The sequence below is a fragment of the Bubalus bubalis genome, chromosome 11 (assembly GCF_019923935.1).
Source record: "Bubalus bubalis isolate 160015118507 breed Murrah chromosome 11, NDDB_SH_1, whole genome shotgun sequence".
NCBI classification, from domain to species: domain Eukaryota; kingdom Metazoa; phylum Chordata; class Mammalia; order Artiodactyla; family Bovidae; genus Bubalus; species Bubalus bubalis.
Genome location: NC_059167.1, coordinates 65451820 through 65478485, shown reverse-complemented (window position 1 = coordinate 65478485; position 26666 = coordinate 65451820). Strand labels below are relative to the sequence as shown.

At 41.1% G+C, this 26666-nt stretch overlaps 2 protein-coding genes across 7 annotated transcripts in view; one reads left to right on the top strand and one right to left on the bottom strand.

Moving 5' to 3' along the window:
• The window catches only part of ZNF106 (zinc finger protein 106), a 54140-nt gene extending 53779 nt beyond the window's left edge, over positions 1 to 361 (bottom strand). For all 4 annotated transcript variants that reach the window (XM_044925163.2, XM_006066199.4, XM_006066200.4 and 1 more), the window contains exon 1: positions 203 to 361. The gene's annotated coding sequence lies outside the window, so the exon portion shown is untranslated. The remainder of the gene's footprint in view (positions 1 to 202) is intronic.
• Positions 362 to 4463: 4102 nt separating this feature from the next.
• The window catches only part of SNAP23 (synaptosome associated protein 23), a 40326-nt gene continuing 18123 nt past the window's right edge, over positions 4464 to 26666 (top strand). For 2 of the 3 annotated variants that reach the window (XM_006066189.3, XM_006066186.3), the window contains exon 1: positions 4464 to 4613. The gene's annotated coding sequence lies outside the window, so the exon portion shown is untranslated. Of the gene's footprint in view, positions 4614 to 21833; positions 21900 to 26666 lie in introns of all 3 variants that reach the window. The other variant, XM_025295847.2, reaches the window with a different exon arrangement.

Here is a 26666-nt window from a genome sequence, read left to right as displayed (position 1 = left end):
ACACGGTATCCCGAGGCCAGAAGCACCGCCTGCCCGTAATCCCGCGCGACCCCTTCAAGAACGACTCGCAGCCCCCGCGCCGCAGTCCTCAGGCGCAGAGACCGGCCGCTTCCTGCACCCCCATAGCCTCACTACAGTGGCAGACCACCAGGTCCCTGGGGTTCCGATACGCCTCGGCGCCGCCCGGCCCTTTGATACTCACACTCACAGCCGACCCCTCTTACTCCATCAGGCCGCCGAGGCGCCGGCGAGGGACCCCATTCACGCCCCAGCCACCCCCCTCAGCTTTGGGTCCGGCGGCCCGCTCCGAACCCGCTCCCCACCGGGAAACTCCGCCGCCGCCGCCGCCAGAGCGCAGGCGCACAGAGCTTCCGTCGCGCTCACTTTTATCCCCGCCTCTCTGCGGTCCGCCTTTCTCAACAACCTAGCTTTATTTGAACACACGAGAGTGAACAACGGACACAGAGGAACGAGACTTTACTTCAAAAGAATGGAAGATCACAAGGCAGACCAGCTGGCAGAAGAATTATCCCGCTGCATTGGACTCTGCTTTAACCAGCCTCCCTCCTTTCTTTTCCATTCTTTTTGCCTTTTTTAGGCTTCCTTCTTGCTCCTACTCTCTTCCTAAGTCCTCACCGTCCGCCTAGGCAGTGGCAACTGTTGTGGCTAAATTTCCAATCACTCTTTCCTTGTAAAATTTACTGAAGCTTATTGAAAGATGCAAGAGCTTCAGAACAGACAGTCCCGAGTTCAAATCTTGACTTGCTGCTGCTGCTGCTGCTAAGTCGCTTCAGTCGTGTCCGACTCTGTGCGACCCCATAGACGGCAGCCCACCAGGCTCCCCCGTCCCTGGGATTCTCCAGGCAAGAACCCTGGAGTGGGTTGCCATTTCCTTCTCCAGTGCATGAAAAGTGAAAGTGAAGTCGCTCAGTCGTGTCCGACTTTTAGCGACCCCATGGACTGCAGCGAACCAGGCTCCTCCGTCCATGGGATTTTCCAGGCAAGAGTACTGGAGTGGGGTGCCATTGCCTTCAGTTCAGTTCAGTTTAGTCGCTCAGTCGTGTCCGACTCTTTGCGACCCCATGAATTGCCCCACGCCAGGCCTCCCTGTCCATCACCAACTCCCGGAGTTCACTCAAACTCATGTCCATCGAGTCGGTGATGCCATCCAACCATCTCATCCTGTCGTCCCCTTCTCCTGCCCCCAATCCTTCCCAGCATCAGAGTCTTTTCCAATGAGTCAACTCTTCGAGTGAGGTGGCCAGAGTACTGGAGTTGCAGCTTTAGCATCATTCCTTCCAAAGAACACCCAGGACTGATCTCCTTTAGGATGGACTGGTTGCATCTCCTTGCAGTCCAAGGGACTCTCACGAGTCTTCTCCAACACTCAGTTCAAAAGCATCAATTCTTCCGCGCTCAGCTTTCTTCACAGTCCAACTTTCATATCCATACATAACCACTGGAAAAACCATAGCTTTGACTAGACGGACCTTTGTTGGCAAAGTAATGTCTCTGCTTTTCAATATGCTATCTAGGTTGGTCATAACTTTCTTTCCAAGGAGTAAGCATCTTTTAATTTCATGGCTGCAGTCACCATCTGCAGTGATTTTGGAGCCCCCCAAAATAAAGTCTGACACTGTTTCCCCATCTATTTCCCATGAAGTGATGGGACCAAATGCCATGATCTTAGTTGTCTGAATGTTGAGCTTTAAGCCAACTTCTTCACTCTCCTCTTTCACTTACATCAAGAGGCTTTTGAGTTCCTCTTCACTTTCTGCCATCATTGCCTTAAGTACTAGTAATTTGTGATGTTGGGAAAATGACAAGTTTTCTTGAAACTTACTTCCCTCAGAGTTAAAATTCAGATAGATACTGCAATCTCTCAGGGTGTTGCTGAGATTAAATGACATAATATAGGTCAAGTGCCTGTCCGTAAAGCAGATAATTGGTGCTGTCTATCATAAAGCAGTGGAGAAGGCAATGGCACCCCACTCCAGTACTCTTGCCTGGAAAATCCCGTGGATGGAGAAGCCTGGTAGGCCACAGTCCATGGGGTCGCTAAGAGTCAGACACGACTGAGCAACTTCCCTTTCACTTTTCACTTTCATGCATTGGAGAAAGAAATGGCAACCCACTCCAGTGTTCTTGCCTGGAGAATCCCAAGGCCAGGGGAGCCTGGTGGGCTTCTGTCCATGGGGTCGCACAAAGTCGGACATGACTGAAGCAACTTAGCATCATAAAGCAGATAATCCATTAACACCAATAATTATATTCTTATTAGTACTTGATTTATTTATATTCATTAAATTTAGCCCATGACCATTCCCTCAGATCTTTTAGTGACTAAAACTACTCAGATAAACCAAGTTACATTAAAGTTGATAAATTATTGAACTTCTAATATTGCTTGTTTGACAAGACCTTCAATGCCTCAAATGAAAGTAAGCAGCTCCCTCCATCTATATGTAAATCCAGATTGGCTTCTGGAGGATTAAAGAATTTACTCCCATTCTGTACTTGTGACATCACAAGTCTTTGAAACACCAAGGTGTGGGGTATGCAGTGCATTCTTCTCTCTTTTAAAGGCATGCAATGGAAGAACTGTTTTACCTTATAAGCTCAGGGCTATGGTCCAAGGGAAAGCTTGTAGAAGACCAAGGTCAGCTGTTGGTGAGCATCAAGGTAATCCCAGATGAGGGTTTTTCAACCTTGGCTCTGTTGACATTTTGGAGAAAACTCTTGTGCTGTCCTGCTCTAGAGCCCAGGAGCTGCAACTACTGAGCCCACGTACTACAGCTACTACAGCATGCATAGGGCCCATGCTCCACAGCAAAAGAAGCCACAGCAATGAGAAGCCCATGCACCACAACTAACACCCACTCTGCAACTAGAGAAGAGTTCACACAGCATCAAAGACCCAGCAAGTCACAAATTAATTAATTTTTTAAAAATCCTCCGGCTAATGCAGGAGACACAAGAGACATGGGTTCCATCCCTGGGTTGGGAAGATCCCCTGGAGGAGGAAATGGCAGCCCACTCCAGTATTCTTGCCTGTGAAATCTGATGGACAGAGGAGCCCAGTGGGTTACAGTACATGGGATCACAAAAGAATCGGACATGACTTAGGGACTAAAGCACAACCATACAGGCCCTCAAAACCAGTTACCACTCATACTGCTATTCTCTGGTTGACTTGCTCCATCAGTTTCTACAACAATATTTCAAATCTTCTTTGCTTTCTTAAAAACTCCTAACTCTCTATCAGTAGATGACTTTATCTCCTACTTCACAGAGAAAATAAGAGGCCATCAGATGAGAAATTCTTTAACTTCCTGTTACTAAACATACAGATTTACAAATACTTCCTGTCACTCAAATTGAGGAGATGTCCTCTCTATCTTGTTTCCAAGACCTTTCCTTCCCCCAGTACTTTGGACTGCCTCTACTCTTACCCACTCAGGATCTACTGACTAGCGCTTCTCTTTAAAACTACTTTTTTTCTCAGTTGTATCTTACCTAGCATGCTTAAATTTTTCCTGTCTTAATTCTAATAGCAACCAAAAAAGCAGAAACAAAAAACTTGAACACTTGTCCTCTTCCCCCATTCCCCTCAAGACCATACTTTCCAAAAGCATTCTACAACTTGTCTCCATTTCTGCATCTCCTCTCCAAACTACTGAAATCTATCTTTAACTTGTCATTTCATCACATAGCTTTCACTAAGATCACCAATGACCTCTGTGGTGGTATTTCTCAGATTTCATCTTCCTTGACTCCTTAGGAATAGACAACTCCTTTGAAACTCCTTTTATTTCCGGCACTGTGCTGTATTCTCAGGGAAGCCTGGAGCAGTTTCCTGATCTGCTTTTAAACCTTTCAATATTCTCAGTGGTCATGGTAAAGTGTAGGCTCACTTCCAAAAGTACAAGATTTTCCAAGACTTGGCCATTGCCAACTTTAAGAACTCATTTCCCGCTTCACCGGAAGATATACGAGGAGCTTTAAGCGTCTAAATAGAAGAACTACAAATTCTTGGACTCTCCAATGGAAACCTTTATCTCCCTCCCGTACCTCCGGTGCAACTCCTACTTATCCTTCATGACTTCAAAACTCACTTCCTCCGGGAACCCTTTCAGATACCCTAAGAATAAAGCTCTTAGTTCATTGTGCGCCAGCGGCGCCTCGGATGTTCTGTATGCCAAGCACTATATTCTGTCCACTATGTTTACATATCTGTCTCCCAGTATAGAGAGAGGTCAGGGAAGGCATTCCTTTCGCAGCCTTTTCCTCAGCATTCATCCCGCACAAGGCTAGGCACATGGGTTGCCCTCAGTGAAAATTTGTTGTCTGAACACCGCCCACCTTTGGGTAGTACTCGAATTATCCGGTAAACGGGTGAGTCCCAGGGCTCTCCGCCTGCGTGGCAGGGAGATTTAAAGCCCTCGCGCGCTGATTGGCTCCAGCCTCAGGGGTGTGTCCGGGCTCGCCGCGCAGGGGAAGTGCGCAGGCGCGCAGGTCTGGCGAGCGCAGGCGCAAGAAGGGCGCCGCTGGGAGTTCGGCCTGCGGGTGTCCGAGCTGTAGCGGCCGGAGAGGAGTGGCTGGAACTCTGCTTGGTAAGTCTCCAGGAGTGGGGATGAGTGAGCTGGCCGGGGAGAAGATTGGGATCATAATCCCAAGGAGAAAGAGTGTATCGTGACGGTTGAAAAGTTGGTGAGGTCGGGCTTAAGGGGAGGAGGTGGCGCTCTGACCGGGACTGGGCAGGTCCGGCCCTGATCGAGGACGCTGGACGCCGAGAGACTTATCAAGCGGCCAGAGGAGGAAGGGTGGAGGAATGATGGTTCTCTAGACTCTTCCTAGAAACCTAGCAGAGGTAAACTCCCACTGTCTAACTTCCCACCCTCACGGTGTTGTTGCGGTTGGGATTGTATGGTGGCTCCAGTGATCAGAGAAACTCTGAACTAGTTGTTTGAAGGAGGGTTCTGCGGTTCATAGCATTGGAGAGTCCATTCTGTCCACAGAAGTCCAGTTTTACATCGCGGCTTTACTGAAGATACACGAAGGAAAGGGTCGGTAAAAGATCGAATTCCACAGGGTAAGCGGGGCGGGGGAAAGTCCTGGAAAGTGTTTCACATGGGACTTTTTCTCATCGTTAGTGACCACAATGCAAGGAAAGGCAGATGGGAGCTAGAGGAAACCGAAATCCGTCAAAGTTGGGAAAAGAAGATGAGAAAGGAGTATTAACTTACATCTCTCGGGGAAGGGTGGGGGCAATTGGGAGAGGAGAGTATGGAAATTGGCAGCGATCCCTCAGCACTGTGAAAATACTGTAGCCTCTTAGTAGCAGATACTTTAAGAATTGAGAGTGATATTACTCCATCTGCCGTGGTGCCCTTAAGATCGGTTTTTAGATGTCCCAGTGAGATACTGCAAGTATGGCATAGAAATGGTTCTTCCACTTTCTTGTCTTGCCTGGAAATTCTTGAGACATCATTAGCAAGAATACTTTGACATCTCATCTTGAAACATTTCATAGTAAAATTTTTAAATATTACTGTTTCTGCCGCCAGCAAAGTTGATGCCAAGGCATGCAGTGATCACCTGTCATTCATTCCTTTGGCAGAGGTAATGAGGAAAAACACATTCATGTAAATAATTAAGCGAAAAACCGTTTATTACTCTGCTCCTTTGACAGGTTATGTGAAAGTAAATAAAATGATCATATAATTTAACCTACAACTTAAATGTTTATCAGTGTTGCTAGAGTTCTTTTTTTAGATGCTTATGGTATGTGAATATGCACTAGAAAATTGCTTTTGTCTTAGTTCCAGAGTAGGAATGATTTATTTGTGCCATTATTTTTTTAACAATATTTACACTCTTTCCTGTAAACAGTAAAATTTCTGTATGCATCTTAGTGTTTGTTTCTTTTACTCTAAATCAACTTTAGTAACAAGCTCACTGAACTACAGGTCACATCTTTTCTAATCATTGGGAACAATATCTTGAGCAAACGAACAGGCCCTGTTGCTCATGGGACAGTTATGGTACTTCACTTGCTTTGAACCATTTGTTTTTTGTTGTTTAGGTCACTAAGTCATGTTGAACTCTTTTGCGACCCCATGGATCGTAACCTGCCAGGTTCCTCTGCCCAAGAATTTCCCAGGCAAAAATACTAGAGTGGGTTGCCATTTTCTTCTCCAGTGGATCTTCTTGAGCTAGGGATCTAACTCACATCTCTTGTTTGCAGGCAGATTGTTTACCACTGAGCCACCAGGGAAGCCCATGAACTATACCGCCATCATAAATTTTGCATTTTAGAAGTTTTACTTTAAATTTTAATCGACTTTTAAAAAACATTACTCTCTTCCAAGGTGATAATCTGTGAAATCATGGTTTAGCTATATTTTATACCTTTTCTGGTACACATTATAATATGTAGCTATTAAGTACATAAACATTGCTTATATAACAAAATCATTTCTTTTCAGCTTTAGTGTATTTTTTAAAATGTTTTTTAATTGAAGGATAATTGCTTTTTACAGAATTTTGTGTTTTTCTGTCATTCATTAACAAGAATCAGCCATAGGTACACCCATGTCCCCTGCCTCCCGAACCTCCCATCTCCCCCTCAGCAAAATCGTTTCTTGTTCTTGCTCTGCACTTTGGAAAATGCTGCTTTGGGCCTAATCTCATTTTTAAAATAAAGCGAAAATTGAACTACCTAAACTCTAATGTTGATGGACTCCAAAATTCTCTTAGCCTTGTGATGGCATTCATTATTGTGACACAATTCTAACAAACTTATCTAGTGAAACCAGATAAAAGTAGAATAGCAAAAGGGAAAAAGAGAATTTTGCTCTTTGACATTTTTGTGAAATCAGCTGAATTAAGGTACTTTGTTTTCCTCCTGTGGTTCCTATGTCTTAAACATTCTGAAATCTGTTTTTTAACTGTCTTTGTACTTTGCATTCTGTATGTGTTAGCATTTATAATATATGACATTGCTTGCATCCAAGAGTGCTGAACTTTTTATTCCAGTGCTGTATTTTGTTTTCAGGTCTGTAGATTGACAGAAAAATAAATGACGGGACTGGTCTTTTCTTTGTCTTGGGGGTGGTGGTGGTAGGGGCTTGGAACAGATGGATCCAGTGCCTCTAACAATTGGAGGAAGTGGATTGTGGAGCCAGGGAACAGCATCTACTGTTCTTTTGTAATATTGGTGGGGGTGGAGATGGGATTCCATTTTACTCATTTAAGTTCACTGACATTTTGGTTTTGATTTCAATTTAGATTGAATTATTACTAAAATATTTAAGTCACTATTCACTATATTTTTCTGGAATTCCTTCATTTTCTTGATTTTTGTGAGTTCTTGGATATAAAACTTGTTTAAAATTTATTTTAACAATGTTTTCACAGTTGAGATTACCTTTAGATTGCCTCTTGATGCTTTTGGTTGCAAAGAATATAATCAATCTGATTTCGGTGTCGACCATCTGGTGATGTCCATGTCTTCTCTTGTGTTGTTGGAAAAGGGTGTTTGCTATGACTAGTGCGTTCTCTTGGCAGAACCCTATTAGCCTTTGCCCTGCTTCATTCTATACTCCAAGGCCAAATTTGCCTGTTACTCCAGGTGTTTCTTCACTTCCTACTTTTGCATTCCAGTCCCATATAATGAAAAGGACATCTTTTGGGAGTGTTAGTTCTAGACGGTCCCATCACTTCATGGCAAATAGATGGGGAAACAGTGGAAACAGTGGCTGACTTTATTTTGGGGGGCTCCAAAATCACTGCAGATGGTGATTGCAGCCATGAAATTAAAAGACGCTTATTCCTTGGAAGGAAAGTTATGACCAACCTAGACAGCATATTAAAAAGCAGAGACATTATTTTGCCAACAAAGGTCTGTCTAGTCAAGGCTATGGTTTGTCCAGTGGTCATGTATGGATGTGAGAGTTGGGCTATAAAGAAAGCTGAACGCCGAAGAATTGATGCTTTTGAACTGTGGTGTTGGAGAAGACTCTTGAGAATCCCTTACATTGCAAGGAGATCCAAGCAGTCCATCCTAAAGGAGACCAGTCCTGGGTGTTCATTGGAGGGTCTGATGTTGAAGCTGAAACTCCCAATACTTTGGCCACCTGATGCAAAGACCTGACTCATGAAAAGACCCTGATGCTGGGAAAGATTGAGGGCAGGAGGTGAAGGGGACAGAGGATGAGATGGCTGGATGGCATCACTGACTCAATGGACATGGGTTTGGGTGGACTCGGGAGTTGGTGATGGACAGGGAGGCCTGGCGTTGCGGCAGATCATGGGGTCGCAAAGAGTCGGACACGACTGAGTGACTGAACTGAACTTGATGCTTTTAAAATAAAATTCAGGGACTTCTCTGGTGGTCCAGTGGCTAATACTCCATATTTTCAATGCAGGGGGCCCAGGTTTGATCCCCAATCAGAGAACTAGATCCCACATGCTGCAACTAAGAGTTTGATTGCTGCAACTGAAAGACCCTGCATGCCACAATGAAGACCCAGAGCAGCCAAATAAATAGTTTTAAAAAGAAAAAGAAAATCCAAATTTCTTGGTATAGTAGATAAGCCCTTCACAAACTATGTCCTGTCTGCCTGTTAAAGCCACCCTCGCCACTCTGTACACATGCACACACATACATACACGTTTTATTCCTGCATGTCTGTATTGTGGCACTTTTTTTTTTTGACCATGCTATGCAGCTTGTGGAATTTTAGTTCCCTGACCAGGGACTGAACCCAGGCCCTGGCAGTGAAAGCACTGAGTCCTTACTACTGGACTGCCAGGGAATTCCCTGTGACACTTCTTCAATAGTCTAAGATCACAATTTTTGTTTTAGAGTTGATTGTGCTTTGATTCCCAGATCACAATCCTGAGACGTTTCATAATTATTATGAAAAATTATACTTTTACTGAGCACTACATTCTAGCAAGGTTTTAAATTCTTTGTATAAGTTAACTTAGTCCTTACCACAACACTTGAAGTAATTAGTGAGAAAACAAGCACAGAGAAGTTGAGTAAGCCGTAGTCACCATTTGAAACCATTGTGCTTCCAAATACTGGGCACTTAATCACTATACTGTATTGCTTTTTGTATAAACAAGAATGCCATTCAGTCTGCTGTGGGGGAGTATTCCTTTCTGGGGATTTGAATGCTTATGTTTTCTACCTGTGGCATCTGACTCCTCATATCAGAATATTTGAGAAGCTTAACAAAAAGGATCTTAGTGAACTTGGAATCAGGGCCAAAGTACTTGGATGGCTTAGGTGAATGTTTTACTCAAGCAGGATAAAGCCTTGCCAATCATCCCCACCTCACACTTGGTATTTCCCTGGTAGATACCGTAGGTATGTCTGCCAAATTGTGTCTTTCTGTTCCCCAGCAAGTGAATGCTACATTCTTGAGCCTCCTTATCTTTCTTATAAATCATCCCTTTTCTGTTCTCACAGTCTTTCTTTTAGACGTAGTCAGTGTAATTGATTACAATCACATCTAGATCTTCCTTCCCAGGATTATATCCTGGTTACTTAGAGTATAATTGTGGAAATCCCAAGGTTGAGCAGGACTTGAAAACTTGGTGTTGTACATCAAGCAATTAAGTTATAATAGATGTTTCTGTAAAGCTGAAGTGTAATTTTGATCATTTTGATTAGTCGTTTTAGTGGTACTTTCTCCCTCAACAGTATTATTTCTGTCTTGAATCATGTGCTTCGGTGGTCTTTGAAACCAAGATATTTAATAGATATGATTCAGAGGTGTACTTCTTATATTTGCAGTGTTTTTTTTGGCGGTGGGGAGCGGGGAGGGCTTGGTATAAGAATAAAGTTGTTCCTGTAGGAGGAAGTAGAAAGGAGACTTGAGAGAGGAAGTGAAAGGAGGAACCTAACATTAAATAAGACTCTCGTCTCATCTAAGTGCCTTCAGGAAGAATTAAATTTCCTAATCAGAGCATGGATTCTTTTTGGCCTCTCTAGGATGTTTAGAGTATTTTGGAATACCATGTGCCTGTACTTGTACTCACATGGTATTCCCATGTACACACTGGAATACCATGTGAGTATACATGTGAACATTTTTTCTTATTTTCTTCCTTCCTTGTGTGTCAGCACTTCTAATGTTTCATGTTAAAAAAAGAATTTAAGAATGAAATCTAAAGAAAAACTAAATTCTTTTATGCAGTAAGTGATGGTTCATATCTGAACTGCTTCATTCTCTGTAATCCTTTTTTTTCTATTCTTTCTATTTATCCTCTATTTTTCATCTTTAGGAGTCTTCAAAAAAAAAGAGCTGCTTAAGTGTAGTGTGTGTGTGTGTGTGTGTGTGTGTGTGTGTACGTGTGCACACACACACGCATGCTCCATCATGTCCAACTCTTTTGCAACCCCATGGACTGCAGCCCACCAGACTCCTCTGTCCATGGAATTCTGCAAGCAAGAATGCTGGAGTGGGTTCCTAGTTCCTCTTCCAAGGGATCTTCCCCACCCAGGGATCGAACCCACGTCTTCTGCATCTCCTGCATCGGCAGGAAGATTGTTTATCACTGTGCCACCTAGGAAGCCCGTATTGTGCATATACTTTTACTTTGTTAGGTGCCATCCTAGACACCTAATAATTCATGACATGAGATACCACATGTGAGGTAGGGATGATTGGCAAGGCTTCCAACAGCCTGAATGAAATATTCACTACAACCGTCCAAGTATTATGGCTCTGATTCTAAGTTTGCCTGGAAGCTTTCTGATTAGCTTCTCAAACATTCTGATACTAGGAGTCAGATGCCATGGAGGATGTAACAAATAACATGAGTGAAAATGGGTAAATTCATTAATAATTGTTATTTCATGAGTCTTTACTCTGTGCTAAGCATGTTATGTAGCTTAACTATTAATAACTTTATTTCTGAAACAACCCTCTTGGTAGAACTGTTATCCTAATGAATGAGGAAACTGAGACTTGAATAGGTTAAGTAAAGTGCCTGGGTACCAGAGCTAGAATGAATTCAGGGTCTATCTGACATCAGAGTCTGTGTTATGAAACCACTACATTATGCTCATTCAACACAGTGTTTAAAGTATCTCACGTTATCTGGGAGTAGCAAGTTTAGTCACTGGAGAATTATAGCTGAAATCATATTCAACCCAACTAGGCCTTGACAGCATTTCAGATGGTCTTCGCCTCAGTCTAGGAAGACTGTAGTCCTATAGAGAGGTAGAATTTATGTGCATAAAACAACTAGAAAACTGAAGTGAAATGGAAAACTGTGTATATTTGGAGGCAACAGAGAAGAATGCTTTATTTTGCATATCCTAACTACAGTGTAGCATAAAATACACATTGCAAAAGAAACAAAGGTAATTTTCTTAATATCAGATATGTTCCTTTACTTGACAACAGATGCTTAAAAAATGCTTGTGGTATGTATTGAGAGAGACGTGTTCTAGGACCAGGGTTCCTTTCTGCTGTGCTTTCAGACTAGGTAGGCTGCTGACTCCTCCTGCTCTCCATCTTGCTCTCCAAGAGTTTTCAGTTCTCTTGGGGAGGTCACCATAGCTACATGGTACTTTTTACACATTCCCTTCTGACAGCCCTGGCCTACAGTTTCCCTTTTCAGCTGGACTCTGTTCCCTCTTGCCATCTTATGACCACACTCCTCTGCCTTTTCTTTCCCAGCTGCCATCAAGTCTGTTCCAAAAAGTATACCCCCACCCCCACCACTTCTCCAGTAAGGATTGTGTAATATATAGATAGCCTAAGAATTACACTTTATTCTCATAGCATAAAAAAGTTAGACTAGGTGATCTCTGAGGTTTATTTCCCTTTAGAGGTAGTTCTCTGAGATGAGAATTAAAAAGAAATTTTATTCACACATAATTGGTTAATTAACCAGAAAATTTCTGTAGGCTTATATTTTCCAGTTGGTGTTCTGTGGAACCATGGATTCTTTGGGATTAATAAAAAGCATTATTGGTAGGAAAGGTTTTATGGTCATCTATGTGTGAGTGGAAGTGAGAAATAGATTTAAGGGACTAGATCTGATAGACAGAGTGCCTGATGAACTATGGACGGAGGTTCATGATATTGTACAGGAGACAGGGATCAAGACCATCCCCAAGAAAAAGAAATGCAAAAAAGCAAAAGGGCTGTCTGAGGAGGCCTTACAAATAGCTGTAAAAAGAAGAGAAGCAAAAAGCAAAGGAGAAAAGGAAAGATATACCCATTTGAATGCAGAGTTCCAAAGAATAGCAAGGAGAAATAAGAAAGCCTTCCTCAGTGATCAATGCAAAGAAATAGAGGAAAACAATAGAATGGGAAAGACTACAGATCTCTTCAAGAAAATCAGAGATACCAAGGCAACATTTCATGCAAAGATGGGCTTAATAAAGGACAGAAATGGTAGGGACCTAACAGAAGCAGAAGATATTAAGAAGAAGTGGCAAGAATACACAGAAGAACTGTACAAAAAGATCTTCACAACCCAGATAATCACAAAGGTGTGATCACTCACACTCACCTAGAGACAGACATCCTGGAATGTAAAGGCAGGTGGGCCTTAGCAAGCATCACTACAAACAAAGCTAGTGGAGGTGATGGAATTCCAGTTGAGCTATTTCAAACCCTAAAAAATGATGCTGTGAAAGTGCTGCACTCAATATGTCAGCAAATTTGGAAAACTCAGCAGTGGCCACAGGACTGGAAAAGGTCAGTTTTCATTCCAGTCCCAAAGAAAGGCAATGCCAAAGAATGCTCAAACTACCACACAATTGCACTCATCTCACACACTAGTAAAGTAACGCTCAAAATTCTCCAAGCCAGGCTTCAGCAATATGTGAACTGTGATGTTCCAGCTGGTTTTAGAAAAGGCAGAGGAACTAGACATCAAATTTCCAACATCTGCTGGATCACGGAAAAAGCAAGAGAGTTTCAGAAAAACATCTATTTCTGCTTTATTGACTATGCCAAAGCCTTTGACTGCGTGGATCACAATAAACTGGAAAATTCTGAAAGAGATGGGGATACCAGACCACCTGACCTGCCTCTTGAGAAACCTGTATACAGGTCAGGAAGCAACAGTTAGAACTGGACATGGAACAACAGACTGGTTCCAAATAGGAAAAGGAGTACGTCAAGGCTGTATATTGTCACCCTGCTTATTTAACTTCTATGCAGAGTACATCATGAGAAATGCTGGGCTGGAGGAAGCACGAGCTGGAATGAAGATTGCTGGGAGAAATATCAATAACCTCAGATATGCAGATGACACCACCCTTATGGCAGAAAGTGAGGAAGAACTAAAGAGCCTCTTGATGAAAGTGCAAGAGGAGAGTGAAAAAGCTGGCTTAATGCTCAACATTCAGAAAACTAAGATTATGGCATCTGGTCCCAATAGATGGGGAAACAGTGGAAACAGTGACTGACTTTTTCTGGGCTCCAAAATCACTGCAGATGGTGATTGCAGCCATGAAATTAAAAGATGCTTACTCCTTGGAAGGAAAGTTGTGACCAACCTAGACAGCATATTCAAAAGCAGAGACGTTACTTTGCCAACAAAGGTCTGTCTGGTCAAGGCTATGTTTTTTCTGGTAGTCATGTATGGATGTGAGAGTTGGACTGTGAAGAAAGCTGAGCGCCGAAGAATTGATGCTTTTGAACTGTGGTGTTGGAGAAGACTCCTTAGAATCCCTTGGACTGCAAGCAGATCCAACCAGTCCATCCTAAAGGAGATCAGTCCTGGGTGTTCATTGGAGGGACTGATGTTGAAGCTGAAATTCCAATACTTTGGCCAGCTCATTCGAAGAGCTGACAAATTGGAAAAGACCCTGATGCTGGGAAAGATTGAGGGCAGGAGGAGAAGGGGACGACAGAGAATGAGATGGTTGGATGGCATCACCAACACAGTGGACATGGGTTTGGGTGGACTCTGGGAGTTGGTGATGGACAGGGAGGCCTGGCGTGTTGTGGTTCATGGGGTCGCAAAGAGTTGGACACAACTGAGTGACTGAACTGAACTGAACTGAATGTGTGAGTGGGACAAAGTTGAACAAATTTCTTCACTGCTTAAGACTTGTGATTTCCAGTCAAGAATTTAATGAGCCAGCCAGTCTATAATGTGAGGATATACATGAACACTAGGAGGAGATGGGAAGGTATAAGAGTTAAATATCTTCATTGTAGACAGTCAGTGGATGATACCCAAAATTGACAAATATCAAGAAACAACACCATAAGCATGATTTAGAGATAGGGAGTTAAATACTAAAATGACTAATACTGTTGAAAATTTTTCTCTGGGGTCTTGGGAGCAGGAATTGGTTTGGGGGAAGAGGGAGGGCAGGGGAACTGCTATTTATTACTGCTGTAGAGCTATTTGATATCTCAAACCATGTGTATATACTTCATTAAAATTAAACATGGAAGAATATCACAGCTTCAGAAATAATTTTTGATAACTGAATGACATTCCATCATGTAGTTACACCATACACTTTCAATCAGATCTCTTATCATTGGTTATATAGACCTCTTTGAATTTTTTTAACATTATAAATAATATTGGCACTAAGGTATTTTTGTCTTATCTGTGATTTTCTTCTAAATTGATAAAAATGAGAAAAGCCCAGAGAAGAGGGATATTTTAATTTTACTTGTATATATTTCATTATCCTTTGAGAATTTTGATTTTTTAATCAGCATTTTATCTTCTTAAATAGTGTTCAAGTTAAACTTTAATTGAATAGGAGTAAGAATTGAAATGGCCAGATAATCTGGATGCAAAATCCATCACTGCTTCCACTTTTCTGCCTTCTATTTTTCATGAAGTGATGGGAGCAGATGTCACGATCTTGATTTTTTTAATGTTGAGTTTTAAGCCAGCTTTTTGACTCTCCTTTTCCACTTTCATTTAGAGTCTCTTTAGTTCCTCTTCACTTTCTGCCATTAAAGTGGTTCATCTGCATATCTGAGGTTGTTGATATTAAACTATACATATTTTTAATGTAGCATTAAGACTTATTGATAGAAATAATAGTGTTTAACCTTTTGTAATGACCATTTTAAGTCTTTCCAGAAAATCAGCGTTTTCAAATATACTAGCATGTAAATAATGCATTGGTTATTGTCTTATTTAAATTTCGCTTTCTATTACACAGTTATTAATAATAGCCAGGAATACCAGTTTTAAAGTAATTTTCTCTCATTACAAGAAGTAAAATTTGAAGTTTTTTTCTTTTAAAAATACAGAAATACATGTTTTCAGAATTCCAAGAAATTGGAAGAAGTTAATGAAGAAGGCTATAAGATGTATTTCTTAACATGGTTGTTCTGCCATTTTCCAACCATTTTTCTTACTGGAAAAGAAAGGTGATCTATTTAATGTAAAATATACTTTTTATTTCAGTGGTGCCTACTCTCTAGCTGCTATCATATATTATTTTAACTAAATCTCTAACTTAGATTTTACACTGTGGCAGAGAATAGTTTGTTTAGCATAGGAAAAGCTACAAAATTAATGTTTTCCTTCCTGTCTTCCTTTTAATTCCTACTCAAACTTTTTTCTTTTATTAGTCTATTCTTTCTCATAATCTTTCTCTACTCTTAAGACTTTTTCAGTTTTTTTTAAATTTAAGATATTATTCATATAACTTAAAATTCACCATTTTAAAGTATACCATTTAGCAGCTTTTAGCATATTCGTATGACTGGAACCATCACCACTAATTCCAGAACATTTCCATTACCCCCAAACAGCCCCATACCTATTGATAGTCAGTCCCACCTCCCCCTACCCTGGCAACAACTAATCTACTTTCTGCCTTTATGGATTTATCTATTTTGGACATTTTATATAAATGGCATTATACAATATGGGGCCTTTTGTATCTGGCTTTGTTCAGTAAGAATTAGGCTTTTGAGGCTCATACATGTTATAGCCTTTTTATACAGTTCACAGGGTTCTCATGGCAAGTATACTAGAGTGGTTTGCCATTCCCTCCTCTAGTGGATCACATTTTCTCAGAACTCTACACTATGACCCATCCGTCTTGAGTGGCCCTGCACAGTACGGCTCCTAGCTTCATTGAGCTCCTTTGCCATGACAAGGCAGTGATGTGGAAACTCTTAAAGAGATGGGATTAAAGAGATGGGAATACCAGACCATCTTAACCTGTGTCCTGAGAAACCTGTATGTGAGTCAAGAACAACAGTTAGAACCTTGTATGGAACAACTGACTGGTTCAAGATTGAGAAGGGAGTATGACAAGGCTGTTCATTGTCATCCTGTTTATTAAATTATACTTAGAACATGTAATACAAAATGCTGGACTGGATGAATTACAAACTGGAATCAATCAAGATTGCCGGGAGAAATACCGACAACCTCAGATATGTGGATGATACCACTTTAGTGGCAGAAAGTGAAGAGGAACTAAAGAGCCTCTTGATGAGGGTGAAAGAAGAGAGTGAAAAAGCCAGTTAAAACTCTGTATTAAAAAAACTAAGATCATGGCATCCAGTCCCATCACTTCATGTCAGATGGAAGAGGAAAAGATGGAAGCAATGACAGGTTTCCTCTTCTTGGGCTTTGAAATCACTGCCGATGGTGGCTGCAGTCATGAAATTAGAAGACAGTTGCTTCTTGGCAGGAAAGCTATAACAAACCTAGACAGTGACAAAAGCAGAGACATCACTTTTGCCGACAAAGGTCCATATAGTCAAGGCTGTGGTCTTCCCAGGAGCCATGTATGGATGTGAGATCTGGACCATAAAAGAAGGCAGAATGCTGAAGAATTGATGCTTTTGAACTGTGGTGCTGGAGAAGACTCTTCAGAGTCCCGTGGACTGCAAGGAGATACTTTGGCCACCTGATGCAAAGAGCTGACTCATTGGAAAAGACCCTGATGCTGGGAAAGATTGAAAACAGAAGGAGAAGAGGGTGACAGGGGATGAGATGGTTGGGTGTCATCACTGATTCAATGGACATGAACTTGGGCAAGCTCCAGAAGATGGTGGGGAACAAGGAAGCATGGTGTGCTGTAGTCCATAAGATTGCCGAGTCAGACGCTACTTGGCAACTGAACAAGAACAACATGTTATAGCATGTAACATTCCTTTCTGTGGCTGAATGATACTCCATTGTATGGACATTTGAGTTTTTCCCTGCGTTTTCTTTTTTTAACTGAAGTATGTGTGTAGTTGCTAAGTCATGTCCGACTCTTTGTGACCCCGTGGACTGTAGCCTGCCAGGCTCCCCTATCCATGGGATTCTCCAAGCAAGAATACTGGAGTGGGTTGCCATTTCCTCCTCCAGGAATTGAAGTATAGTTGATTTATAATACTGTGTTAGTTTTGGGTATACAGCATAGTGATTCAGTTATTTCTTTTTTTAGATTATATTCCACTATTGGTTATTGCAGGATTATAATTCCCTATGCTATACAGTAAATCCTGGTTGTTTTATCTAGTTCATATATAGTAGTTTGTACCAGTTAATCCCTTACTCCTAATTGTCCGTCCCTCCTGCCTCCCCTTTGGTAACCATAAGTTTGTTTTCTGTGTCTGTGAGTCTGTTTCTATTCTGTATATAAATTCATTTGTATTATTTTTTAGATTCCACATATAAGCGATATCATATAGTATTTGTCTTGCTCATTTGTCATTTCATTAAGCATGATCTCCAGGTCCACCCATGTTGCTGCAAATAGCAATATTTCATTCTTTTTTATAGCTGAGTAATGTTTCATGATATATGTATATACCACATCTTCTTGAAGTACTCATCTGTGAGTGGACACTTGGGTTGTTTCCATGTCTTGGCTATTGTAAATAGTGCTGCTGTGAAATTGTGGTGCATGTACCTTTTTGAATTAGTTTTCATTTTTTCCAGATACATACCTAGGAACTGGGATTGCTGGGTTGTATGGTAGCATTATTTTTTTCAGGACCCTCCATACTATTTTTCATGGTGGCTGCAGCAATTTACTTTCCCACCAACAGTGTAGGAGGGTTCCCTTTTCTCCACACTTTCTCTCACATTTATTATTTATAAACTTTTTGATGATGGCCATTCTGACTGGTGTGAGGTGACACCTCATTGTGATTTTGATTTACATTTCTCTAATAATTAGGGATATTGATTGTTTTGGCCACACCCTGCAGCGTGTGGGATCTTGGTTCCCCAAACAGAGATTGAACCCAGGCCCTCAGCAGTGAGAGCACAGAGTCCTAACCACTGGACCACCAGGGGAATTCCCTTTTGATATGATTTTAAATGGAAATTTTTTTATTGCTTTCTCTTTCTGATATTTCATTATTAGTATAAAGAAATTCAACAGATCTCTCTATTAATCTTGTATCCTGCTGCCTTTCTGAATTCATTTAATAGTTCTGGTACATGTATGGATGTGAGAGTTGGACTGTGAAGAAGGCTGAGCGTCAAATAATTGATGCTTTTGAACTGTGGTGTTGGAGAAGACTCTTGAGAGTCCCTTGGACTGCAAGGAGATCCAACCAGTCCATCCTGAAGGAGATTTCTTGGGATTTCTTTGGAAGGAGTGATGCTAAAGCTGAAACTCCAGTACTTTGGCCACCTCATGCAAAGAGTTGACTCATTGGAAAAGACTCTGATGCTGGGAGGGATTGGGGGCAGGAGGAGAAGGGGATGACAGAGGATGAGATGGCTGGATGGCATCACTGACTCGATGGATGTGAGTCTGAGTGAACTCTGGGAGTTGGTGATGGACAGGGAGGCCTGGCGTGCTGCGATTCATGGGGTCGCAAAGAGTCGGACACAACTGAGTGACTGATCTGATCTGAAGGTTTCTCTTGGAGAAGGAAGTGGCAACCCACTCCAGTATTCTTGCTTAGAAAATTCCATGGACAGAGGAGCCTGGCAGGTCACAGCCCGTGGGGCTGCAAAGAGTTGGCCATGACAGCACACACAAGGAGTAAGGGTTCTCTGTATAGACGTCTGTCATTGTTGTTCAGTTGCTAAGTCGTGTCCATGGACTACGGCACACCAGCCTTCTCTGACCTTCACTATCTTCTGGAGTTTGCTCAAACTCATGTCCAATGAGTCGGTAATGCCATCCAACCATCTCATCCTCTGTCACACCATCTCCTCTTGCCCTCAATCTTTCCCAGCATCAGGGTCTTTTCCAGTGAGTCAGCTCTTTGCATCAAGTGGCCAAATTATTGAGTCTATAACATCAGTCCTTCCAATGAATATTCAGGGTTGATTTCCTTTAGGATTGACTGGTTTGATCTTCTTGCAATCCAAGGGACTCTCAAGTCTTCTCCAGCCCCACAGTTTGAAAGCATCAATTCTTTGGCACTCATATCATCTGCCAATAGTGATAGTTTTATCTTTTCCCTTCTTTGAGGGTAAGTTTGGTATTGCTGAATCCTTTTAATTTTTGCTTGTCTGAGAAATTCTTTAACTCTCCTATTCTACATGATAATCTTACTAGGTAGAGTATTCTAGGTTGCAGGCTTTTCCCTTTCAGCACTTTGAAATATATCATGCCACTCCCTTTTGGCCTGCAGAGTTTCTGGAGAGAAATCAGCTGATACCCTTATGGGACTTTCCTTATAACTGATACTTTGTTTTTTTCTTTCTCCTTTAAAATTCTCTTTTACTTTTGCCATTTTAATTATGATATATCTTGGTGTGGGTCTGTTTCGATTCGTCTTGTTTGAAACCCCTGTGCTTCTGTTCCTGAATGTCTGTTTCCTTTAGGTTTGGGAAGATTTTAGCCATAACTTCTTTAAACATTTTTGGTCTACTTCTCTCCTCCTTTTGAATCCTCTGTTATTCATAGGTTGGCACATTTTTCTATTTTCCGTAGATCTTGTATGTTGCTTTCTTTTTTCCTTGTCATTTGTCTTTTTGTTGTTCTGACTGGGTGATTTCCATTATTTTATCTTCCAGATCACTTGTTTGTTTTTGTGTCCTTTAGTCAGCTATTCATTGCTTCTGGATTGCTTTTATCTCAGCAGTTGAATTATCTATTTTGACTGGTTTATCTTTATATTTTCTAGATCTTTGTAACAGTGACCTGTGTTTCTGTTGACTGATTGTTGTTGTTGTGTAGTTGCAAGTCATGTCCAACTCTTTTGCAACCCCATGGACTGTATCCTGCCAGGTTCCTCTGTCTATGCGATTTCCCAGGTAAGAATACTGGAGTGGGTTGACATTTCCTTCGCTAGGGGATCTTCCAGATGATCTTTGAGCCTCCTAAGCCCTGGATTTCTACTGATAATCTTTCTTAATTCATTAGCATTTTTATTGCTGCCTTTTGAACTCAGGATCTGAAGCGACTTAGCAGCAGCAGCAGCAGCAGCAGATGATACCATGCAAGACTCTGTTCACCCTGATTGTTGGCAAGCCAGTACACGTGCACTCCTCTGAGTAGAGTCTAGGCTTCTCCAGCTCTTCATTCTGTCATGTTGGTTCTCCCTGCAGCCAGTAGAGCTTGTCTCCTTTGTGCACAGGTCTGAGATGCCCACATTGTTTCTTTACCTGCCCATTTCCCATGGCGAGAGTCTGCCCCTGCAGACCTTCTCTTTCTTCAGGATCCTTCCCAGGATGTAGATTCCAACCTGATGCCTTTTTCCATCCTTCCCTGTTAAATGGAGATCTCTCTTGTAGCTTTTGTTGCATAGGGATTTCCAGCAATTTTCCTTGAGAATTGTTGCACATGTAGACATATTTTTGGGGTGGGGGGAGGTGAGCTCAGTGTCCTCCTACTCTGCCGTCTTTATCCCCCTCTCGTTTTTTTCCCCTACTTTTTGGCTATTACGAATGGTGCTGCTTTGAACATTGCTGTACCAGTTTTTCTGTGGACAGTATTTTCATTTCTTTCTAACATGTAGGAATAAAATTGCTGGATCATACGGTAATTGTGTTTAACTTTTTGAAGCCTAAGTTGTTCTTGTCTTGGGTCGTTAAGTGCTAGTAATGTTTTTCCTCCATTAAGTACCAGAATTGTAACAGGGTAGAATATCATCCATTAGTACTTATTTGTACATCAAAAAGCCAAAACTTTTATCTGAAACAGTGGTTTTCAACCTTGGCTGCACATTGGAATCACCTGAGGAACTTTAAAACCTACTGATACCTGGCTCCCACCCCCAGAGATGCTGATTTAATTCATGTGAGCAGCAGCTTTGGCCTCCAAATTTATAAAGGCTCATCAGGTGATTATAATGTGTAGCCAATGCTGGAAAACATAGCTCTAAAATGTACTCTAATACTGAAGTTAGGCTTTGCAACTTGAAAAACAGATGGCAGGTATTGCAGGAAACAAAGTGGGGCACGAGAGGATTTTCACATCCCAGGTCTTAGGCAAGTTCCTGGGATGGCCACCTATTGTGGGTGCTTGACTTCACACTGGAAAGAATTCAAGGGCAAGCCATGGTAAAGTGAAAAAAGTTTTATTCAGGGAAATACACACTCCACAGACAGAATGTGGCCCATTCATATACAGAATGAGAGGCCCCTGGGCACAGGGGAATTGTCAAGTTTTTATAGGGGTTTGCAGTTTTATAGGCTGAGTGGGAGGATTATTCCAACTCTTTTAGAAAACGGTTGGGGATTTCCAGGAATTGGGTCACCGTCCACTTTTTGGCCATTTATGGTCAGCCTTGGAACTGTTATGGTGCCTATGGGTGTGTCATTTAGCTTGCAGGTGTATTGATATTGTAAGGAGTGTATGCTGAGGCTCAAGGCCTAGAAGTCAGTTATCCACCATCTTGAACTTAGTTGGTTGTAACCAGTTTATGTCTTCAGTGGCTATCATTCTTTTAAAGGTTGTGCCCTGGCCCTTTCCTGTCTCACAGGGACTTCATGTATATACTGGTTGCTCCTTGAACAAAGTGAGTTTAAACTGGGTGTGTACAGTTATACTTAGATTCCCCCCCCCCCCAATAAATTCCTACTACAGTACTAACCTAGGCCATGCATTGTTAAAGGGTCAACTGTATTTTCTTGGGGCAGAGATTCTTTGTGGCTACAGAATTGATTGACTTAATAATATGGCTCTCTATTCTCCATGTAATATGCTTAATAGTAATTGAAAACATATGCTCTGGAGCAGTCTGCCTAGGTTTCATCCTTGCTCTCCTGTGTGACCTTGCAAAAGTTGCTTAGCCTCACTGTTCCTTAGTTTGTACATATGTAAAATGTGGGATTAAATAGTGTTTGCTGTGGTCTTAATGTTTGTGTGTCCTCCCCTCCAAAATTCGTATGTTTAAAATCCAAATTGCAGGATGTGATGGTGTTAGTAGATAGGGCATTTGGTTGGTGCTTAAACCATGAGGGTGGAACTCTCATTAGTAGGAAGAGTGTCTTATAAAAATGACTCCTGAGTTGCTAGCTCCTCCCACCATGTGAGGATGCTCCAGCTTTAATCATAAAGAGGGTCCTCACAAGAACTTGTCAAATACCCAGTCTGGTATTTTGTTATTGTAGCCTTAATGGACTAGGTGTTGTAACGATTAAATGAATGTGTGTATGTGTATTTATATATATTTTTTGTTTCTAGAATAATGTATGTATAATGCTTTATAAGTGTTAACCATTGTAGTTAGAGTCCTCTCAATCCCCTACCCACTATCTAGACTTTCAAAATGATGAATAAAGATTATTAAAAAGTTAGCTGTCATTTACAAGTTTTTTTGTATATTTAAAAATTTTTTCCTAATAAAAGTTAAGAAAGTAACATAATGACCCTCCATGTATTATTCACCCAGCTTCAGTGATCATGGCCATTCTTACATCTTTTATAAACTCCCACTCATCTCCTTACTTTCAAATTATTTTAAGGAAAATTCTGCAGACTTTTATTTAAATAGCTTCTTTTTTAAATTTATTTGGCTGTGTCAGGTCTTAATTGCAGCACCCAGACTTCTCTAATTATGGCCGATGGGCTCCAGAGTGCTTGGACTCAGTAGTTGCTCCATGGCATGTGGGATTTTAGTTCCCCAACCAGGGATCAAACCCATGTCTCCTACATTGCAGGGTGGAATCTTAACCACTGGAGCACCAGGGAAGTCCCCAGATCATTTTCTTTAATCTTTACCAAAAAAGCCTTACATCTGTTCAATAGGTCTCATAGATCTGTTACCTATTTTATAAATGCCGAAACTGAGCTTTAGTGGGGACAGGTAGCTTGCCCAAGGTCACACAGCAAATATATTTTAGGATCAGAATTTGGCTACTGGAGCTCCTGCTACTCACCACTATGCTAACATGCTCTGAATGGAAGTTTCTACTTGTAAATACATTGGTTACCATGAAAGTCTAATCAAAATATGCCAAGGAGAATTGCAAATTTTATCAAACTCTTAAGAGTACAGTAATAGCTGTGTAACTCATAGAGAAATTTACATTGTGATTAACTTTAAGAGAAGGAATAAAGTAGGAAACTAACTTGGTAGAATATCTTAATGCAAACTCCTTGCTTTCTGGTATAAACTGACTTAATACCTTATAAAATCATTCTTATATTGGTCTTGTCAGGAATCGATTTAAGATGCTATTTCTTCATTACTTCCTGTCTCTCCATTTTTATCAATGAAGACTTAGATCTCCTGTTAAGTTCTAAGTCCTTTGTTCTTTGTATTCCTTCTTTCCAGTACTAGTATTTTCTTTTTCTAAATTAGTATAGCTTTTTTTCAGGTTCAAAATTATTATAAAACAGCTGAAAACCATGATTACTCTGGTCTTTCTAATTCTTCCTTTAGTTTAACCATCTTTGAGTCTGTGGAAGATTTCATGGTATTACTATAGAAAGTATCTGAAATTTTGAAATGAGTCATCAGGTAGAGTGCTTAGCTTATTTTCTTATATTCAACAGTTCTTATATCTTATTAAGGGACAGTGCATTCAGCGGTAAGACTGTTTACTAGACCATGAACTAACCTTGATTTCAGAGTTAATTCGGCCTTGAATAATCAATCTGGTCTTTATTGACTCAGTCACCTTAGGCAAATTATGTAAACTCAGCCTTAGTTTCCCCACCTATAAAGTAGTATAACAGAGATAATATGAATATGAACATATATGAATAACTTAGATGAATATAGACACATAGTACATGATCTGTGAGCATTTCTTCCTTCCCTCTCCCCCAAGGTTTTATAATAGAAAAGAAGTTAAGAAAGGTAAATTAGGAGTGTAGTAAGCCCAAATGAACCATAATAAGGAAAATAGGGTGTAAAAGTACCATGAAGAATCTTACATTTTCATATCAAAGGCACACAAACAGCATAAGATCCCAGGAGCACTGGGAAAAGGACACAGATATTTAATCTATTAGGTTATACCTAAGAAAAGTAAGTTTAATGGGATCTTTGTGTCAAGTGATGTTTCATTTTCCTTCCCCTCCCTCTTCTCTAATTCTCCTTAACATTCTGGATAGCCTTTCCTGATTCCATGAGAAAAACTTCTGGAGATAATAAATATGAGGAAAGCTGTATAGCTTATTCTATCACACACCCTGCCTGACACTTCTGAGCAGTTTAGTAAAGGCTGAAAAAGCCTGGGGAGTATTATTCTTTGTCTCTCTTGGGCCTTCCCCTTAACAATTCTGCTTTGTCTGTCTCACTCCCGTTTACTATAAATCATGTGCTCAACATCCTCAAAACTCCAGAGTAGAGCAGTCTTAGGCAGCTCTGTCCTGATACCAGCATGCCAAACATGTGAGAACTTTACAGAAGTCTGTTTCTTGTCTTGTGTGTCATCTGCTCAGGGAGGAACCAAAGAGTACTAGGCAGCACTTTGAGTTCAGTTAAAGGGTGTGTCCTACAAGACGACACCATTGCTGTGCCAGGAGTGACTCTTCGCATCTGCTTCCCAGCTATATTTGCCTTTTTTTTTAATCTGCTTTTTTGATAATTAAAGGCAAGACAATGGAATCTTCAAGTTTGACAGAGGTCAGTTTTGCATTCAAGCCTCTGTTTGAACCTACATGGAGTTTTGCTCATATTTACTAGGAGAGTAACAAATACTGACTTGTAATTAGCAAGAGTCACCTCTAGGAGTGGAATTAAAAATTACCCAATTTGAGAGATCTGAGCTTCCTTACTCCCCAAATATTTTTATACCCATAGGGTACTACATGGGAAAACCTAATAGGGATATCATTTCCAGGTACTAATTGATTAGTGTGTATTGTTTATCTTATCACTTTCTGCATTGTGGAGCATTTAGGAGTTTTATATGACAGGGACAGATAACTCTGGAGCATCCTGCCTAGGAAGAACCGGCTATAAAGGTACCTTGTAGGGGCTCTAGGAAGTAATGGGGAAGCACGAGGCTGCCTGGGCAGGCAGATGGGGGTATTCTGCTGCTGCTACTGCTGCTAAGTCACTTCAGTCAGTGTCCGACTCTGTGCGACCCCATAGACGGCAGCCCACCAGGCTCCCCCGTCCCTGGGATTCTCTAGGCAAGAACACTGGAGTGGGTTGCCATTTCTTTCTCCAATGCATGAAAGTGAAAAGCAAAAGTGAAGTCACTCAGTCGTGTCCGACTCTTAGCGACCCCATGGACTATAGCCTATCAGGCTCCTCCATCCATGGGATTTTCGAGGCAAGAGTCCTGGAGTGGGGTGCCATTGCCTTCTCTGGGGGATATTCTAGAAAGGAAAAGTGTACAAAAAAGATGAGAGGGTACAAAGCAGCTTCCTTTCTTTTCATAATTACAGCTATGAAAGACTGACAAAAGAGAAATTGTGTGTAACATGAACATATGTGATTAAAGCTTAAGTTTCATGAACAGTGAGCAAAGTAATGAAGCATGTGGTTCTGTTTATACTTATATCTAATGAATGATCAGTTCTTAATTTAAGAAACACCTTTATAGCTTTCTTTAAATTTTGTATTTATTTTTATTTTTTGGCTGTGCTGGGTCACTGTTGCTTGCACACTTTTCTCTAGTTGTGACCAGTGGGGGGCTGCTCTCTAGGTTGCCATGCACGGTATGTGGACTTTTCATTGCAGTAATTTCTCCTGTTGCGGAACACAGGCTCTAGGACGCATGGGTTTTAGTAGTTGCGGCTCCTGGATTCTAGAGCACAGGCTTAAAAGCTGTGGCGCATAGGCTTAGTCGCTCCTTAGCATGTGGGATCTGCATGGATCAGGGATCTAACCCTTATCTCCTGCATTAGCAGGCAGATTGTTTACCACTGAGCCATCTGGGAAGCCCCTATATGTTGATTATGTATCTTAGTGTATGAACCTTTTGGTAGAGCCACAAGTCATACTATGGCACATAAGATGTGAGGTTAAATTTGCAACTTTGGCAGTTTAATAATTTTAATAGCAATAATTTTATGAGCATTAATGTCTTTAATCAAGGCTCAAAATCTAAATTAAATCCTGAAATGGTTAGAAAGGACAGTAGAATTATAAACAAAACTCTAAATGTAATGCCTTCCTGTCCTGGGAATGGGATATTATTACTTTTTTTAAGATGGCTCTAATAAAAGTGTTGATTAGCTATGGATGTGACTAAAAAGATCTGTATGTGACCAGCAGGCTATTCTAGATCATACACATGTTACGGCAGTTTTTGATTTGTGGTTCTGTTGTTTATTTGAAGGCTTTGTGCTACTATTGTATGTCACTTTGTTTCTAAGATTC